Source organism: Rhinolophus sinicus, linkage group LG05 (genome assembly GCF_036562045.2).
Source record: "Rhinolophus sinicus isolate RSC01 linkage group LG05, ASM3656204v1, whole genome shotgun sequence".
NCBI classification, from domain to species: domain Eukaryota; kingdom Metazoa; phylum Chordata; class Mammalia; order Chiroptera; family Rhinolophidae; genus Rhinolophus; species Rhinolophus sinicus.
Genome location: NC_133755.1, coordinates 135,556,727 through 135,576,146, shown reverse-complemented (window position 1 = coordinate 135,576,146; position 19,420 = coordinate 135,556,727). Strand labels below are relative to the sequence as shown.

Here is a 19,420-nt window from a genome sequence, read left to right as displayed (position 1 = left end):
TCCCTATCAATAATTACTTTAAATGTAAATGAACTAAATAGTCCATTCAAAAGATATAGGGTGGGTGGACAGATTAAAAAAATAAGACCCATCTGTAATGCTGCCTGCAAGACACTCACTTCAGATCTAAAGAAACACAAAGACTGAGTGACGTCATAGGAATGGCGGCAGCGAGGCGGTCTTCTTGAGTTCTCCTTCGGAACTTACCACAAATTGAACATCTATAACCCATCAAACGACTCTCTACTCATCACACAGAACAGCTCAGAGACTCATTCGAGGATTACTTGAAGTTGGGCAAACTGGGCGAGCAGGGGAAGAGGGAAAGGAGCAGAGTGGAGACACAGCCGCATCCCTGGCTGCGGAGATGCAGGGGGCCCCAGGATGGAACAGAGATCACAAGAGCCAGAAGGTGGGCTCTTTCCCTGCATCCCACAGCTGATCTCTCCTGCTGAGAGAGCAGCATATCCAGCGTTTAAGGCAGTAACCTCAGCTGAGACCTCCAACTGGGCCCTAGGTCAGACAAAGGTCTTGAACACCTTACCTGCACCCCTTCCCCCACTCTCCCAGTCCTACCCCCACCCTTCCAGAGACTCAAACTGGTCCATGAACTGAGGAGTAGTGTCAGATTATAGAGGAGCAGGAGCACTCAGGATCTGGGAGGAACCAGTTTGCAGCTGCTGTGACCCAGGGAAGAGGCTGGGAAGAGTGTGACACTGCTGGGCTGGGAGAGAGAAGACTCCTCCATCCCCAGCCCCCACCCTTTCTGGCCTGCCTAGGGCAGGGCAATTACAACTGTGGACACACACCCAGGGGTCAGCAGCAGGTAGCAGATGCAGCTCTGTGCTTTCAGCAGCTCAGAAATCTCGTGCCCTACACACACACACACACACACACACACACACACACACACACACGGAAGAAGTGCCTTAAGACTCAGGAGACCTGGGCACATGGCTGGCTGTGTTACTCTCAGTGCGCATATGTGCAGGCAAGAGCAGAAACTGCACTGACTTTGTAAAAACTACCATCCAGACCCCATAGCCCCACTCATCTAGAACTGCAGTCCCAGGGTCACTCTGGGCACCAGGTGAATGGCTCTGCCTGCACAAGACACAGAGGACTTTTTGGTACAGCAGAGGACAACCTGGAGGTTATTTGGTGGGCTTAAGCCAAGACTGGCACTGCATTTTTGTTTTGTTTTGTTTGTGTATCTTTTGATGTTTTTGCCTGTGTTGAGTGTGGGTTATCAGTTGTTTTTACATGTGAGTGTATTTGTTTTTTTCTTTGTTGTTGTTGTTGTGCTTGGTGATTTGCTTTGTTCTGAAATTGCCCTACACCAGGGCCCAACCCAAGAGGCACAAGAGTCAACATACCCAGAGGCCAATTCCAGACCAAACCAGAGTATTACCAGGTCTGACCTATAAGTGACACACCCAGAGGGAATTCTCTACAAGCACAAGAGCCCATAGGGGCCAAGCGTCACTTGAGCAGTCAACCCTCACGCAGCAGATCATACACTGTGGGCAGAGCCAAGTCTCACAACTAGTCAACCTAGGAGTCAATCCCACCTACTGACAAGCCAAAAGCAATTAAAGATCAACTTTAACAGGACAATATACACAACCCAAGGGTCACCTTTGGAGCACACGCACAGGAGAATAGGGAAGTGGTGCAAGTCAAATATAAAGGACACATAATACATAAGATCACCCAGCAAAAACCAAGAACCTTAGGGGATCTACCTAATACATCGAAGCAAACACAGAGAGTCAGCAAGAATGGGGAAACAAAGAAACATGTCCCAAATAAAAGAACAGAAGAAACCTCCAGAATTGGAACAAAATGACATAGAGGTAACCAACCTATCCAAGACAGAGTTCAGAACACGATAAAAATGCTTAAGGAGCTTAGTGACGACATAAAGAAGGATAGAGAAATCATAATGAACCAGTTAGAACTAAAGAATACAATAACTGAAATAAAGAACACACTTGAAGGAATTACCAGCAGGTTAGATGAGGCAGAGGATCGAATCAGTGACTTAGATTACAAGTTAGCACAGATCACCTAAGTGGAACAACAAAAAGAAAAAAGAAAAAAAAACAATGAAAATGGTCTAAGAGACCTCTGGAATAACATCAAGCGCAACAACATGTGCATCATAGGAATACCAGAAGGTGAAGAGAGGGAGCAAGGGATCGAGAACATATTTGAAGTAATGACCAAAAACTTCCCTAACCTGGTGAAGGAAACCGACATACAAACCCAGGAAATGCAGACAGTTCCAACCAGGATAAACTCAAACATGTCCACACCAAGACACGTTATAGTTAAAATGGCAAAGGTTAAAGACAAAAAGAGAATCCTAAAAGCAGCAAGAGAAAGACAGCGGGTTACATACAAGGGAACTCCCATAAGACTATCAAATGACTTTTCTACAGAAACTTTGCAGGCCAGGAGGGAGTGGCAGGAGGTACTCAAAGTGATGGAAAACAAAGGCCTATAACCTAGATTGCTTTATCCAGCAAGGCTATCATTTAAAATTGAATGACAGATAAAGAGCTTCCCAGAAAAGAATAAGCTAAAGGAATTTATCACCACCAAGCCAGCATTGCAGGAAATATTAAAAGGGCTTCTGTATACAGAAGATGAAAACAATCTAACTACAAATAGAAAATGGCAATAATTATGTACCTATCAATAATACCTTTAAACGTAAATGGATTAAATGCTCCAATCAAAAGACATAGGGTGGCTGAGTGGATAAGAAAGCAAGACCCGTGCATATGCTGTATACAAGAGACTCACCTCAGATCAAAAGACACACACAAGCTGAAAGTGAAGGGTTAGAGTAAGATATTTCATGCAAATGGAAGTGAGAAAAAAGCTGGAATTGCAATACTTATATCTGACAAAATAGACTTTAAAATGAAGAATATATTAAAAGACAAAGATGGGCACTACATAATAAAGGGATAGATCCGACAAGAGGACATAACCCTAGTAAACATCTATGCACCCAACACAGGAGCACCTAAATGTATAAAACAGAGATTGACTGACATAAAGACAGAGATCACCAAGAACACTATCATAGTAGGGGACTTCCACACACCTCTGACAACAAGGGATGGGTCTTCCAGACAGAAAATCAATATGGAAACAACGGCCTTAAATGACACATTGGACCACTTGGATTTAATCGATCTTTTCAGAGCATTTCACCCCAAAGCTGCAAAATACACCTTCTTCTCAAGCGTACATGGAACATTTTCCAAGATAGACCACAAAACAAGTCTTGATAAATTTAAGAAAATTGAAATCATACCAATTGTCTTCTCTGACCACAGTGCTGTGAAATTAGAAGTCAACTACAGGAAAAAAACTGGAAGACACACAAATACATGAAGGCTGAATAACATATTACTAAATAATAAAGGGTCAACCATGAGATCAAGGAAGAAATCAAAAGATATCTCGAGACAAATGAAAATGAAAACACAATGGCTCCGATCCGGATCAAAATGGCGGCGTGAGGTGAGCCTCTGTAAAGCTCCCCTGGAATTTACAACTAATTGAACAACAATAACTCCACAAAGGACTCCCTGCACAGCAGACAGGCAAGATGAAGAGGCCCTCTACTGAATTCACCTAAAGGTGGGCGAATTGCATGAGTGGGGAGGAGGGAAGGGAGAAGTGCGGAGATGGAGCCGCACGGGCGCAGGACACAGACGTAGCTCAGTGCTCCAAGCTCACTGCATCCCGGAACTACTGCAGCTGCGGGAGAGGGAAGAACTCGGACTGCTATGGCTCCACTTCCCACAGGGCTGAGGGGGCAGCATATAACATGGCTGAACCCAACGCTCACGGCAGAAACCTTGGAGCAAAGACTGAGGAAAGAAGGCTGAAAACGGTGGTTTAAGCCCTCACTGCCCAGCAGAGAATGGAAGCCATAGGCACTGAGACTAGCCGCCCCCTCCCTACCCTCCCAGAGCTCGCCCCGCCCCCACCTCCCGGGTGCTAGAAGCAGAACAGTAGCAGTGTCAGATCAAAAGAACAGAATATTTGCTGTTCTGAGAACTGTGGACCGCAGACACAGATTCGCAGCCCAACTAGTTTTGGCAAAGGGGAGGGAGCTGTGGAAACAGGACCAGCTGTGGTGGTGGTCGCTGCCATTGCTCTGGGCCACCTCTCACAACTCACCCCGCCCCTGGCCCCACCTATCTGGGCAGATCCCTGGAGGAGTAAACAGAACTGCTGAAACATACGGGCTCTGAATCTGGTGCAGGAAGAGCTTTGGAACTTCAAAAGCTCTCCGCATACCCACACAGACACTGTGCCCTATGTCCCAGATGAACTATTAACAGAGGAGAAGCCCGTCTCCCAGGGAATCCCCCCATTGTGTGAGAAGCTGGAATAGTGCAGAGAAAACATAGCACTACCATGTGAGAGAGAATAAAAAGGCTGCAGTCGGAGAGAAAATAAAACATTCTACCAACAAGTACTGGAAAACAAAAGAAAGACCTGTTCCTATCAACCTGTTGCAGAAGCAACTCCTGTAGATGTCTAGGAAGAGAAATAGTAAATCAGTAATTGTCATGAATAACCAAGGCAACAAGACAGCTCAGAAAGAAAGCGAAAAGTCTCCAGAAAAGGAACTTAAAGATATGGAAATATGTGACTTAAATGACAGAGAATTCAAGATTGCAGTTCTGAAAAAACTCAATGAGATGCAAGAAAACACAGAAAGGCAGTTTAATGAACTCATAAACACAATCAAACAACATGAGCATTTTACAAAAGAGATTGAAATTTGAAAAAAGAACCAAATAGAATTTCTGGAGATTAAGAACTCCATAGAAGAAATTAAGAATGAAAAAGCCAGCTTAGGTAGTAGAGTTGACCAGATGGAGGAAACAATCAGTGACATCGAAGATAGAGACCTGGAAATTACACGGATGGAAGAAGAAAGAGACTTGAGACTTAAAAGAAATGAAAGAACTCTACAAGAACTTTCTGACTCCATCAGAAAGAGCAATATAAGAATAATGGACATACCAGAAGGAGAAGAAAGAGAGAAGGGAACAGAGAATATATTCAAACAAATTGTCGATGAGAACTTCCCAAACTTGTGGACACAACTGGATCCTCGAATCCAAGAAGTAAATAGAACACCTAATTACCTCAATCCCAACAGGACTTCTCCAAAGCACATTGTACTGAAGCTGTCTAAAATCAACGACAAAGAAAGAATCCTCCAGGCAGCCAGGGAAGAGAAGATGGTAACCTACAAAGGAAAGCCCATTAGATTATCATAGATTTTTCAGCAGAAACTCTACGAGCCACGAGGGAATGGAACCAAATATTCAAAACATTGAAAGAGAGAAATTATGAGCCAAGAATAATATATCCAGCACATATATCCTTTAGATATGAAGGAGGAATAAAGACCTTTCCAGACATACAGAAGCTGAGGGAATTTTCTAATACACGACCTGCACTACAAGAAATACTAAAGGAGGCTATTTGACCACCATCAACAGGGACAATTTGTGGCAACCAAAACATAAAAAGGGGGAGAGTAAAGGCCTGAACTGGAATATGGGAATGGAGAAAGTAAACATGCTGAAGAAAATGGAATACTCTAAATATCAAACTTTCTTTTACATAAACTTAAGGGTAACCACTCAAAAAAAAATCCAGAACTGAAATACATACTGTAATAAAAGAAGAAACAGAGGGAAATATCATAGAATACCACCACACAGAAATAATAGACAACAACAAAAAGGCAAAGAAACAATGGAGACACAGCCTTACCATAAAACTAAAGATAGAATGACAGGAAATCCTCACATATCAATAATCACCCTAAATGTAAATGGACTGAACTCACCAATAAAAAGGTATCGAGTAGCAGATTGGATCAAAAACTAAACCCAACCATATGCTGTCTCCAAGAGACACATCTCAGTTACAAGGACAAGCATAGACTCAAAGTGAAAGGGTGGAAATTGACACTCCAAGCAAATGGTACCCAGAGAAAATCAGGTGTAGCCATAATGATATCAGATGAAACAGACTTCAGGGTGAAAAAGATAACAAGAGACAAAGATGGACATTTCATAACAGTAAAGGGGACTATACAACAAGAAGACATAACAGGCATCAATATGTATGCCCCCAATCAGGGAGCACCAAAATATACCAAGCAACTACTAACAGAACTAAAGGGAGAAATTGACCAAAACACAATTATACTAGGGGACTTAAATACATCATTGACAGCTATGGATAGATCATCCAAACAGAAAATAAATAACGAAATAGCAGCCCTAAATGACACATTAGATGAAATGGACATAATTGACATTTATAGAGCACTTCATCCTAAAACATCAGACTATACATTCTTTTCTAGTGTACATGGAACATTCTCAAGGATAGACCATATATTGGGACATAAAATCAGTCTCAACAAATTTAAGAAGATTGAAATCATACCAAGCATATTCTCTGATCACAAGGCTTTGAAATTGGATATCAACTGCAAAAAGAAAGCAGGAAAAAACACAAATACATGGAGATTAAACAACATACTTTTAAAGAATGACTGGGTCAAAGAAGAAATTAGAGGAGAGATCAAAAGATACATAGAAACAAATGACAATGAAAATACATCCTACCAAAATTTTTGGGATGCAGCGAAAGCAATTTTAAGAGGGAAATTTATATCATTACAGGTCTATCTCAAGAAACAAGAAAACTCCCAAATAAATAACCTCATGTTACACCTTAAAGAACTAGAAAAAGAAGAACAATTGAAACCCAAGGTCAGTAGAAGAAAGGAAATAACAAAAATCAGAGCAGAACTAAATGAAATAGAGAACAAAAAGACAATAGAAAAAATTAATGTGACAAAGAGCTGGTTCTTTGAAAAGATTAACAAAATTGACAAACCCTTGGTTAGACTCACTAAGATAAAAAGAGAGAAGACACTAACAAAATCAGAAATGAAAAAGGGGAAGTTATCACGGACACCACAGAAATACAAAGGATCATCCAAGAATACTATGAAGGACTATATGCCACCAAATTCAATAACCTAGAAGAAATGGACAAGTTCTTAGAAACATATAGCCTTTCAAGGCTGAACCATGAAGAACTGGAAAATCTAAACAGACCGATCACCAGTAACGAAATTGAATCAGTCATCCAAAACCTTCCCAAAAGCAAAAGTCCGGGACCAGATGGCTTCACTAGTGAATTCTACCAAACCTTCAAAGAGGATCTAATACCAATCTTGTTCAAACTCTTCCAAAAAATTGAACAAGAGACAGTACTCCCTAACTCATTTTATGAGGCCAACATTACCCTGATACCAAAACCTGGTAAGGACAACACAAAAAAAGAAAACTACAGACCAATATCTCTGATGAATACAGATGCAAAAATCCTAAACAAAATTCAAGCAAATCAAATACAACAATGCATTAAAAAGATTATTCATCACGACCAAGTGGGGTTCATCCCTGGGGCACAAGGATGGTTCAACATCCGCAAATCCATCAATGTGATACATCACATAAACAAAATAAAGGACAAAAATCATATGATTATATCAATTGATGCAGAAAAAGCATTTGACAAGATACAACATCCATTTATGATTAAAACACTCAATAAAATAGGTATAGAAGGAAAATACCTTAACATAATAAAGGCCATATATGACAAGCCCTCAGCTAATCTCATAACTAATGGTGAAAAACTGAAGCCCTATGCTCTATGTTCAGGAACACGACAGGGCTGACCCCTATCACCTCTGCTTTTCAACATAGTGGAAGTCCTTGCCAGAGCAATGAGGCAAGAGAAAGAAATAAAAGGCATCCAAATTGGGAATGAAGAAGTTAAATTATCACTCTTTGCAGACGACATGATGCTATATATAGAAAACCCTAAAGACCACCAAAAAGCTATTAGAAACAATCAACGAATACAGTAAAGTTGCTGGCTACAAAATCAACGTACAAAAGTCCATTGCATTCCTATATACTAACAATGAAATCTCAGAAAAAGAAATACAAAAAACAATTACTTTTGCAATTGCAGCAAAAAGAATAAAATATCTAGGAATAAACTTAACCAAGGATGTGAAAGACCTATATGCTGAAAACTATAAGACATTTTTGAAAGAAATTGAAGAAGACACAAAGAAATGGTAAGACATTCTGTGCTCATGGGTTGGAAGAATCAACATAGTTAAAATGGCCATATTACCCAAAGCAATATACAGATTTAATGCAATCCCCATCAAAATCCCAATGGCATTTTTTAAAGAAATAGAATAAAAAATCATCAGATTTGTTTGGAACCACAAAAGACCCCGAATAGCCAAAGCAATCTTAAGAAAAAAGAACAATACTGGAGGTATGAATGGATAAAGAAGTTGTGGTATATGTACACAATGGAATACTATTCGGCGGTAAGAAAAGATATAGGAACATTTGTGACAACATGGATGGATCTTGAGAGTGTGATGCTAAGCGAAGTAAGTCAGACAGAAAAAGAGAACTGTATAATTTCACTGATATGTGGTATATAAACCAAAAACAGCAAAAGAACAAGACAAATAAATGAGAAACAAAAACTCATAGACACAGACAATAGTTTAGTGGTTACCAGAGGGTTAGGGGGGTGGGGGGATGGGAGATGAGGTTAAGGGGGCTCAAATATATGGTGATGGAAGGAGAACTGACTCTGGGTGGTGAACACACTATGTGATTTATAGATGATGTACACCTGAAATCTATGTAATTTCACTAACAATTGTCACCCCAATAAATTAAAAAAAAAGAAAAAGAAAACACAATGACTGAAAATCTATGGGATTCAGCGAAAGCAATCCTAAGAGAGAAATTCATAGCAATGCAGGCCTACCTAAAGAAACAAGAAAAATCACTAATCAACAGTTTATCTTCACACTTAAGGGATCTGGAAAAAGAACAGCAAAATAAGCCCAGAGGGAGTACAAGGAAGGAGATAATGAAAATCAGAGCAGAAATAAATTAAATAGAGACCAAAAAAAAAAAAAAAAAGATACAAAAGATCAATGAAGCCAAGAGTTTGTTTTTGAGAAAATAAACAAAGTCAACAAACCTTTAGCCAGGCTCATCAGAGAGAGAGAGAGAGAGAGAGAGAGAGAGAGAGAGAGAGAGAGAACCCAAATTAATAAAATCAGAAATGAAAGAGGAAAAGTGACAACAGACACATAGAAATACAAAAATATTTAAGAAATTACTATAAGCATCTATATGCCAACAAATTAGACAATCTGGAAGAAATGAACAATTTTCTAGAAGCATACAACCTTCCAAGGCTAACTCAAGAAGAAACAGAAAACCTGAATAGACTGATTACCACCAGGGAAATTGAATCAGTGATCAACAAGCTCCCAACAAACAAAAGCCCTGGACCAGATGGCTTTACAGGTGAATTTTACAAAACATTCAAAAAAGAATTATCACCTATTCTCTTCAAGCTCTTCCAAAAAATCCAGAAGGAGGGAAGGCTCCCAAACACTTTTTATGAGGCCACTATCACCCTGATCCCGAAAATCAGACAAAGACATTACAAAAAAAAAGAAAACACAATGACTGAAAATCTATGGGATTCAGCGAAAGCAATCCTAAGAGAGAAATTCATAGCAATGCAGGCCTACCTAAAGAAACAAGAAAAATCACTAATCAACAGTTTATCTTCACACTTAAGGGATCTGGAAAAAGAACAGCAAAATAAGCCCAAAGGGAGTACAAGGAAGGAGATAATGAAAATCAGAGCAGAAATAAATTAAATAGAGACAAAAAAAAAAAAAAAAGATACAAAAGATCAATGAATCCAAGAGCTGGTTTTTAGAGAAGATATACAAAATCGACAAACCTTTAGCCAGACTCATCAAAAAACGAGAGAGAGAGAGAGAGAGAGAGAGAGAGAGAGAGAGAGAGAGAACCCAAATTAATAAATCAGAAATGAAAGAGGAGAAGTGACAACAGACACCACAGAAATACAAAAAAAAAATTTAAGAAATTACTATGAGCAACTATATGCCAACAAATTAGACAATCTGGAAGAAATGAACAATTTTCTAGAAGCATACAACCTTCCAAGGCTAACTCAAGAAGAAACAGAAAACCTGAATAGACTGATTACCACCAGGGAAATTGAATCAGTGATCAACAAGCTCCCAACAAACAAAAGCCCTGGACCAGATGGCTTTACAGGTGAATTTTACAAAACATTCAAAAAAGAATTATCACCTATTCTCTTCAAGCTCTTCCAAAAAATCCAGAAGGAGGGAAGGCTCCCAAACACTTTTTATGAGGCCACTATCACCCTGATCCCAAAGTCAGACAAAGACATTACAAAAAGAAAAAGAAAACTACAGGCCGATATCCCTAATGAACATAGATGCAAAAATCCTCAACAAGATATTAGCGAACAGAATTCAGCAATACATTATAAAGATCATACAGCATGATCAAGTGGGAATCATTCCTGGTATGCAAGGGTGGTTCAACATCTGCAAATCAATTAACGTGATACACCACATTAACAAAATGAAAAATAAAAATCATATGATCATATCAATAGATGCAGGAAAAGCATTTGACAAAATCCAGTAGCCATTTATGATAATAACTCTTAAGAAAGTGGGAACAGAGGGACCATATCTCAACATAATAAAGGCCATATATTATAAACCCACAGCTAATATTATACTCAGTGGAGAAACCATTCCCCTTACGATCAGGAACAAGGCAAGGTTGCCCACTTTCTCCATTTCTATTCAACATAGTGCTGGAAGTTCTAGCCACAGCAGTCAGACAAGAAAAAGAAATAAAAGGCATCCAAATTGGTAAGGAGGAAGTAAAATTGCCATTATATGCAGATACTATGTATAGAGAACCCTAAAGACTCCGCCAAAAGAACTATTAGAACTGATAAATGAATTTAGTAAAGTAGCAGGATTCATAATTAATATTCAGAAATCAGTTGCATTTGTATATACCGATAATAAAATATCAGAAGGAGAAATTAAAACAGTCCCATTTACAATTGCTTCAAAGACCATAAAATACCCAGGAATAAATTTAACCAAAGAAGTAAAAGATCTGTACTCAGAAAATTATAAGACACTGAAGAGAGAAATTAAAGAAGATACTAATAGATGGAAACACATACCATGCTTATGGATAGGAAGAATTGATATCGTTAAAGTGTCTATCCTGGCTAAAGCAATATACAGATTCAACGCAATTCTTATCAAACCAAGGACATTTTTCACAGAACTAGAACATATAATCCTTGCGTAAAAGACTCCGGGTAGCATCAGCAATCTTGAGAAATAAGAACAAAGTGGGAGGTATAACGATACCTTACATCAAATTATACTACAAGGCTACAGTAATCAAAACAGCATGGTACTGGCATCAAAACAGACACATAGATCAATGGAATAAAGAGCCCAGAAATAAATCCATGCCTATCTGGTCATTTAATCTATGACAATGGAAGCAAGAATTTACAGTGGGGTAAAGAGAGTTTATTCAATAAATGGTTCTGGTAACCTGGACAGACACATGCCAAAAAATGAAGCTGGACCACCTCCTTACACCATATACAAGAATAAATTCAAAATGGATTAAGACTTAAATGTAAGATCTGAAACCATAAAACTCCTAGAAGAAAATATAGGAAGAAACTTTCCAGATGTTACCTGGAGTAAGATTTTTACTGATATGTCCTCTCAGGCAAGGGAAGTAAGAGAAAAAATATACATGTGGGATTACATCAAACTAAAAAGTTTTTTCACAGCAAAGGAAACCATCAATAAAACAAAAAGGGATCCTACTGAATGGGAAAAGATATTTGCCAATGATATATCCGATAAGGGGTTAATATATCCAAAATTTATAAAAGTATCACTCAACTCAACTCGAAAAAAAGCAAACAACCCAATTAAAAAATGGGAAGAGGACATGAAGAGACATTTTTCTAAAGAGGACATACAGATGGCAAACAGACATGAAGAAATGCTCAACCTCACTAATCATTAGAGAAAGGCAAATAAAAACCACAATGAGATACCACCTCACCCCAGTCAAAATGACTATCATGAATAAATCAAAAAACAACCAGTGCTGGTGAGGATGTGGAGAAAAGGGAACCCTTGTGCACTGCTGGTGGGGCTGCATATTCGTGCAGCCACTATGGAAACACAGTATGGAGATATTTCAAAAATCTGAAAATGGAACTACCTTATGATCCAGCAATTCCACTCCTCGGTATCTATCCAGAGAAATCCAAAACTCTAATTGAAAACATTTATGCACCCCTATGTTTATTGCAGCACTATACACAATAGCCAAGACATGGAAACAACTGAAATGCCCATCAGTAGATGACTGGATTAAGAAATTTCTACATTTATACAATGGAGTATTATGCAGCCATAAAGAAGAATGAAATCTTGCCATTCACAACAATATGGATGGACCTAAAGAACATTATGTTAAGCGAAATAAGTCAGACAGAGAAAGACAAATACCATATGATCTCACTTATATGTGGAATCTAAAGAAAAGAATAAATGAATGAACTAATCAGAAACAGTCTCAGACACATGGGGGTGCTAAACAACGTGCTACTAAATGGTGAATCGGTTGATGAAGAATTCAAAGAGGACATAAAACATTTCTTGAGACAAATGAAAATGGAAACACAATGTTCCAGCAGCTATGAAACACAGCAAAAGCAGGTGTAAGAGAGAAGTTCATAGCAATACAGACCTAGGCAAGAAACAAGAAAAATCTCAAGTAAACAATCTAACCTTGCACCTAAAGAAACTAGAAAAAGAACACACAATGCCCAAAGTGAGTAGAAAACAGGAACTAAAGATCAGAGTGAAAATGAAATAGAGACTAAAACAAACAGAAAAGATCAATACAATTAAGAGCTGGTTATTTGAAAAGATAAACAAAATTCTTAAAGCCACTCTTCAAAAACAAAAGGAGAAAGAACTCAAAATCAGAAGTGAAAGAGAAGTTACAACTGACTCCACAGAAATACAAAGCATCATAACAATACTATAATTATATGCCAACAAACTGGACAACCTAGAAGAAATGGGTAAATTCCTAGAAACACAATATTCCAAGATTGATTCCGGAAAAAATAGAAAATCTGAACAGACTCATTATTAGTAATAAAATTGAATCATTAATAAAAATTTCCCCACAAAGTTCAGGACCAGGCAGCATCATAGGTGAATTCTAACCAAACATTCAGGGAAGATCCAATACCTACACTTCTCAGACTACTCCAAAAAATAGAAGAGGAGGGAACACTTCCAAATTCATTCTATAAGGCCAGCATTATTCTGATACCAAAACCAGACAAAGACACTAAAAAAAAAAAAATTAAAAAAAATTACAGGCTAATATCCCTGATTAACATAGATGAAAAACTCTTCAACAAAATATTAGCAAACTGAATTCAAGAATCATATGTCATCATCAGTGGTATTTATTTTAGGGATGCAAGACTATTTTAATTTCTGCAGATCAATCAACATGATATACCTCATCAACAAAACAAAGGACAAAAATCATGTGATCATCTCAAGAGATGTAGAAAAAGCATTTGACAAAATTCAACACCGTCTTATGTTAAAGCTCTCACCAAAGTGACTACAGAGGGAACGTAGTTCAACATAATAAAGGTCATATGACAGGCCCACCCACAGCTTACATATTCAATAGTGAAAAGCTTTCAGCTTTTCTCTAAGATCAGGAACAAGACAAGGATATTGGTATTGGAAGTCCTAGCCACAGCAATCAAACAAGAAATAAAAGGCATCCAAATAGGAAAGGAAGAAGTAAAACTCATTATTTGCAGATGACATGATACTATATAGAGAAAATCCTAAAGACTCCACTACTATTAGAACTAATAAATTAATTCAGTAAAGTTGCAGCATACAGAATCAATATACAGAAATCTTTGCATTTCTATATACCAATAATGAATGACCAGAAAGAGTAATTAAGAAAAGAATCTCATTTTCAAATGCATCAAAAAGCATAACATATGTAGGAATAAATTTAACCAAAGAGGTAAAAGACCTGTACTCTGAAAACTATAAGACATTAAGAAGATACAAATAAATGGAAGGATATACCTTGCTCGTGGATTGGAAGGATTAATATTGTTAAAATATCCTTACTAGCTAAAGCAATATACATATTCAATGTAATCCCTATTAAAATACTAATGGCATTCTCAGAATTAGGACAACTACTCCTAAAATATATATGGAACCAAAAAAGTCCCGGAATAGCCCAAGAAATTTTGAGAAAGAACAAAGTGGGAGGTATCATGTTCCCTGTATCAAACTATACTATAAAGTGACAATAATCAAAACAGTATGGTATTGGCATAAAAACAGATATATAGCTCAATGACTAGAGAGCCCAGAAATAAATCCATGCTTATTCAGTCAATATATGACAAAGGAGGCAAGGATATACTATGGGGTAAAGACAGTCTCTTCAAGTGGTATTTGGAAAACTGGACAGATACACGCAAAAACAAAAAGAAGAAGAAGAAGAAATCGGACCATTGTCTTTAACCATATGCAAAAATAAACTCAAAATGGATGAAAGACTTAAATGTAAGACCTAAAACCATAAAACTCCTAAAAGAAAACATAGCCAGTAAACTCTGACATCACTCTTAGCAATATCTTGTTGGATATGTCTCCTCAGACAAGTGAAACAAAAGAAAAAATAGACAAATGACTATATCAAACTAAAAAGATTTTGCATAGCGAAGGAGACCATCAACAAAACAAAAAGACAGACTACTGAATGGAAGAAGATATTATTAGCAAATGATACTTTGGATAAGGGGTTAATATCCAAAATATACTAATCAACAAAACAAAAAGACAGCCTACTGAATGAAAGAAGACATTATTAGCAAATGATACTTCGGATAACAGGTTAATATCCAAAATATACTAAGGACCTCATACAACTTAACACCAAAAAAAGCACACAATCTAATGGATTACAGTAATGGTTGCATAATCTGGCAAATGGGTAGAGGACCTAAATAGACATTTCTCCAAAGAGGACATACAGATGGCCAACAGATACCATGTTTCCCTGAAAATAAGACTAGCAGGACCATCAGCTCTAATGCGTCTTTTGGAGCAAAATTAATATAAGACCCAATCTTATTTTACTATAATATAAGACCGGGTCTATAATAATATAATGTAACGTAACGTAACGTAACGTAACGTAACAATACAATACAATACAATACAATACAACACAACACAACACAACATAATATAATACTGGGTCTTATATTAATTTTTTGCTCCAAAAGATACATTAGAGCTGATGGTCTGGCTAAGTCTTATTTTCAGGGAAACACGGAATATGAAAGATACTTAATATCACTAATCACCAGGGAAATGCAAATTCAGACCACAATGAGATGTCACCCCACACCTGTCAGAATGGCTATCATCAATAAATCAATAAATAACAAATACCGGCAAGAATGTGGAGAAAAGGGAACCCTTGTGCACTGTTGGTGGGATTGTAAATTAGTGCAGCCACTATGGAAAACAGCATGGAGATTCCTCAAATGATTAAAAATAGCAATGGTATATGATCCAGCAATTCCACTTCAGGGTATTTATCCAAAGAAAACAAAATCACGAATTCAACAAAATACGTGCACCCCAATGTTCATTGCAGCATTACTGGTAATAGCCAAGACACGGAAGCAATGTAGATATCCATCAATAAATGAATGGATAAAGGAGATATATATATACATACATACACACACACACACACACACACACACATACATACGTATATATGTATGTATATATATACATATATGTATATATGTATATACATATATGTATATATATGTATATACATATATATGTATATATATCAGAATATTATTCAGCAATAACAAAGAATGAAATCTTGCCATTTGCAACAACATAGATGGACCTAGAAGGTATTATGCTAAGTGAAATAAGTCAGACAAAGACAAATACTTATGATTTCACTTATAAGTGGAATCTAAAACAACAAAACAAATGAATACACAGAACAAAATAGAAACACACAGTTATAGAGAACAAGCTCATGGTTGCCAAAGTTGGGGAGGGGTGAGAACTAGGGGAAAAAAGTAACTTTATGTGTGCAAAATGGCAGTAAACCAAAAAAAAGCATGTCTCCTTTCATTGACACTTTGTATTCATTAGGTGAAAAAAAAGAAATACTGAGTAAAATGTTAACTAATTCACCCCTAAATATTTTTTAAAGATAATAAACAGGAAATACAATTTCAGGAATTAATAAACTATGAAGAAACATGGCATACGGCAAGTGAACTGTCCATGACAAGGGATGTTATTTTAGCCAAGGAGGTCAGAGAGGACCTCTTTAAGGAAGAAATGTTTGGACAAAGACCTGAGCATGGTGGGACAGACTAGACAGGGCAGGGCGGCTCCGCACAGGTGAGGCCACCTGAGGTGCCGGGCAGGGATAGAACAGGGTCAGACCCAATGACCATGTGGAAAACTGACTGTAGGCAGCCATGAAGAAGAGCAGGAGGTCCAATTTAAAGAGCAGATGATCTTAGCACCTTTAAGGAACTTGGGGGTTAGGGCAGCAAAAACCTACAATCCCCCAAATAATTCTGATCTACTACCTCAAACTACCTTGCTATCTATGGATGAACCTCAGAAACATTATGCCAACGGAAAGAATCCAGACATGGGTGACCGATTCCTTTTATATAAAATGTCAGAAAAGGCAAATCTATAAAAACAGAACATAGATAAGAGGTTCTTATCAGCGGCCTAACTAATTGGGGATCTTATTAGGGGGATGAAGTGGTCTAAAACTGGACTACAGTAATGGTTGCACAATCTGGTAAATTTACAAAACAGGAATTGCGCACTTGAAATGGGTGAGTTTTATGGTATGTGAATTATCCCTCAGTAAAGTTGTCAAAATAAACTCTGGTAGTGAAATAAAAAAAAAAAAAAGGAGCAAATGAATCTCTGGATGCTTCCCCATCTACCATAGGAACAGCCACCTGGAGAATTGCAATGTCACGTAGAAAAGGCAGGTGACAGGGAGCAATTGAGATTAAAGCTCTTTTATCAGGTTCAGGCAAAGAGGATGAGTGCTATTTTGAGCAGGGGTTGTTGTGTCAGAGTTCACCTCTCAGGACACAGCCATCCCCCTCCCCTCAGTCTGCTCCTGTAGATCAGACTGTTGATACCCCATCCTGGCTTCTCTCTGCTCAGGAGCCCAGGGCCTCCTGCAGAGGCCTTGCGGCAGCAGCTGAAGGTCCTCAGGAGACACAAAGGCAAGCAGGCTCCCTGGAACGCAGGGTAACCGACTGAAAAAGCTATAATTGTCTCTACTGTTCAAGAGAAAATGTCTTGGTGGCCATTTATAGAGTTATTAATGCCAAATAATCTCAGGAATTGTACACAAACTACCTTAATGGTAATGTGTGATTTAGAAAGTGATCTACATTTTGTTGGCAATGAAAATATAACTGTTCTCTGGTTCCAAAATATTAAAGGCTTTTGGTAAGTATCCAAGGCAAGAGCTTCCAGCCATTTTAAAGAGGCAGTCAAATGGAGGTTAACCTGAAAACAAGGTCACATCAAAACACAAGCACTCTAAATTCTGGGGGAAATGGCGGAAGTGAACACAGATAAAGAACGCCCCGTTCCTTCCCCCAGGACATTGAGGAGTGGCCCTGTGACTGGCCTTTTCCAGAAGGCTGGGTTCCCTGCAGGATTCCCTGCAGTCTCAGTCCCCAGAAGTTGCACGTACCTGAGAGGAATGACGGGAACTCCCCAGCTCTGCACTGCGCTGGTCTTGCCTTTGTTGTGCAGGGAGTCCGGCGGGGTCTCAGCTCCCGCTCCCCACATAAGGACGCAGGACATGGTGAGGCCAAAAAGGAACACCCACGGAGCCATAGATGGGGGAGTCACACCACTATATTCTCGCTGGCGGCACTATAGTCTCACTGGAGGCTGGATCCACACTGTCCGCAACCCGCCATCCTAACAGCAATCCACGCTTGCCAGCCCAGCCACCATTGTCTTGCTAGCCCCCATTTTCTCTTTTTCTGCTAGCCTAGCCACAGCAGTTATATTAGTGGCCAGTGGCTCACTGATTACAGCTGACGGCCAACTAGCCACAGCTGATGGCCATGCAATCACAGTTGATGGCCATTTACTACCTGAGCCAGCACCTGTCTATGTGAGGCCAAGAGCCTGGAAACTGCTTTTTGGGGTTCTGTCCCCACAGCCTTTGAGAACAAAATTCCCTCCAAGCCACCCAGGGTACTTGTTAAATGCAAATGTGTTTTGAGAGGGAAGATCCCTGGGAGGAGCTGTGTTGTTTGTTAACACCTGAACTTCTGAGATGATGTTGCTGTTTCCTAGAGAATTGTCAGGCTGTGAGGGATGGCGTGTGGGTTTTGGGTTTACTTGGTAAGGGCGACTGTAGGGAAAGGGCCAGAAGAGCAGTTCCCAGGCTCTGGGCCCTGCTTACAAGGTCACTGGCTTGTTCCCATGCCCGCTCAGACCTCCTGGATGCTCCGCTTAAGTAACCAGTTGGCTGTAAGCCACCTGTCGTGCGGGGCGTCCGGCGGGGTCTCTGCTCCCGCTCCCCGCATGAGAACGCAGGACATGGTGAGGCCAAAAAGGAACATTAACAGAGCCATAGATAGGGGAGTCATACTGCTATATTCTCTCTGGCGGCTGGGTTGGAGACACAGGAAGCAGGAGCCACACGATCCGCGATCTGCCGTCCATTTCTCTGCCAACCATTCAATCCCACTTGCTAACTGCAATCCCGCTTGCTAGCTCAGCCAGGGCAGTTATATCAGTGGCTAATGGCTAACCAGTATCAGCTGATGGCCAGATAGTCACAGCTGATGGCCATCTCCCTGAGCCAGCACCTTTCTATGTGAGGTGGAGAGCCTGGAAACTGCAGTCCTGGCTCTGTCCCCACAGCATCTCAGCCCAGGCGTGTTGTGACGTGGCCTCACGTGTCATGCAGGAGTTTACCAGCAGCCATCCCACAATGGCAAGAGCTTCAGCTGAGAGCAATGATCAAGTTAGTGGAAATACAGGTTTTGCATCCTGAACCAGCCCAAAATGGTGAAGAAAGATACACAGGAACCAAAACTAATTCACATAAATATTGGCTACCTTACCACATTGTTTCAAGAACCAGTGCTTTTTTTTTTTAATCCCAGAAGCTTGTATACACATTTTAGAAAAATT

The 19,420-nt window shown here is 39.1% G+C and overlaps 1 long non-coding RNA gene across 6 annotated transcripts in view; it reads right to left on the bottom strand.

Moving 5' to 3' along the window:
- Positions 1–19,420, bottom strand: part of LOC109449098 (uncharacterized) — a 133,723-nt gene that overhangs the window by 18,798 nt on the left and 95,505 nt on the right. The gene's annotated exons all lie outside the window — the stretch shown is intronic.